General features: G+C 33.4%; 1 long non-coding RNA gene across 1 annotated transcript; it reads right to left on the bottom strand.

Annotated features, from left to right (window-relative positions):
• Positions 1-256: 256 nt before the first annotated feature.
• LOC135074599 (uncharacterized) lies at positions 257-1,563 on the bottom strand. The gene is made up of 2 exons (XR_010257863.1): positions 1,018-1,563; positions 257-367 (listed from the first exon to the last, which is right to left on the bottom strand). It is a non-coding gene; the product is annotated as an uncharacterized LOC135074599 (long non-coding RNA).
• Positions 1,564-1,808: the final 245 nt, after the last annotated feature.

Below are 1,808 nucleotides of genomic sequence, written 5' to 3'. Positions count from 1 at the left end.
ATTAGTAAAGAGGATCTCTTGATCCTAAAAGCGAACTCAATTTCTATGTTTACTTAGGCTGAGTTGCACCACCTAACTTTGACCGTAACTATAACGATAACCGGTGGTTTTTGTATGGAGTTTGACAGATTTTTGACGTTTGTCAGAGTTAAAGTAAGATGGTGCAATCCAGCCTTATATTGCACACTTATTTACGGGCAAAATACAAATAAAAATACTCTACCAAAAAATAGGAAAAATAAGTAAACCCATCAGGTAACTTTAATTTAATATTTTATTAAAAAAAATAATGAGAATACATCGTTTTTTTTTTCAAATAGGTACATAGACACTCTTCTTCAATTTGTGTATGATTGCATTATTTAATCTGAAACAAAAGACAGTATGTTATGTAGGTACGACAATGTTTATGTTTATCTACTTAAGTAATTAAATTATTATTATCCTGCCTGAGTGTACATTAAATACAAATAATATGTGTGAGGTATTTTAAGTAACAAAGACTGTTGTTGTTGCAGCTGACTATGACTCAAATTGACGATAATGACACATACCGATAAGCGGTTTAGTTACGGAAAACACAGTAAGTAAATAAACATATTTGGAACATGTTGTATTTTTATCAAATATGTAATTTATTGTAGGTATAATCGATAGAAATTACTCAATTACTCAACAATTCATATTTAGGTAGGTGCCTAAAACTAACCATAATTTTTAACCAATTAAGACTAATTGAATAGTAATAATTAGATTACTAATGCTATAACAGGAAATCATTGTACTAGTAAATAATACTAAAATATTGGCTTATTCCACAAAACTCAACTCCGTAAACAAGACCTTGCTTGGCCAAACTGCGCCGCTCATCGCTGTGATACTGGTAAAAAAAGATCTTTGCCACAGACTTAGATTTCAGTCAGCTGTTTGACCTCGATGCCACAATTAAATATCGATGTTCTTTGTTCAACAAAGAAAACACAATAGATAAGTAGGTATGTTAGTGCATAAACTTACATTATAATCACTGTTTCCGCGCTCCGAATCCAAACATGCCTTTTCTATCTTCGTCCGTGTAATCAGCAAACTTGTTTATTCCGAACGTCGCAGATTTACTCTGTTCGTTTTGTTGATTGATTTTACTCAAATTATTTTTGAACGCTTCGTAATGCACCTGTTTGTCAGCGTCATCCTTGTATTCTTTTTGGTAGTCCTTGATGAATGTCTCAAACAACTGCGGGGCTTCATCCAGGTTGTAATACACTTTCGTTGGAGCTGCCATGGCTAGTGCGCAGACGCTAAGTACCAGCACGAGACTGAGCTTCATTGTGACTGTTTACGCCGCAACTTAATACTGACAATCTGACGCGCAGCTGCGGATTCTCTACGCAGTATGGAGTATGGATATACTTAGCGAGGAACATGCGCGCTCCACACTTATATAGCAATAGTTATAGCCGATTAATTAGATGGACTAACTGACCACAATGAAACATAACTTCACGGTTATTTATATTATGTTTTTCCTTTAAACTTGCATTGTTTTGTTACTAAGAAATTAGATTGAACATATGTAGGTAATTACTAAACGTAAGTAGGTAAGTACCTAACTAAATTAATTAAGTAGACGGTATGTTGTTAATAATCTTTCTACCACGTCTACCAGATTTATAAATGTTATTAAATACTAATTATAACAAGTACTACAAAATACATACTGGAAGGTACTCAACAAGTTGTTGTGGGAACTATTAAATGACTGTTTTTACCAACATCCATAGGGATAAAAGTGTTTCTCTTTTATATTG

The sequence above is a fragment of the Ostrinia nubilalis genome, chromosome 9 (assembly GCF_963855985.1).
Source record: "Ostrinia nubilalis chromosome 9, ilOstNubi1.1, whole genome shotgun sequence".
Lineage (NCBI taxonomy): Eukaryota > Metazoa > Arthropoda > Insecta > Lepidoptera > Crambidae > Ostrinia > Ostrinia nubilalis.
The sequence above is the reverse complement of the archived record's forward strand: the minus strand, read 5'-3'. Positions and strand labels throughout refer to the sequence as shown.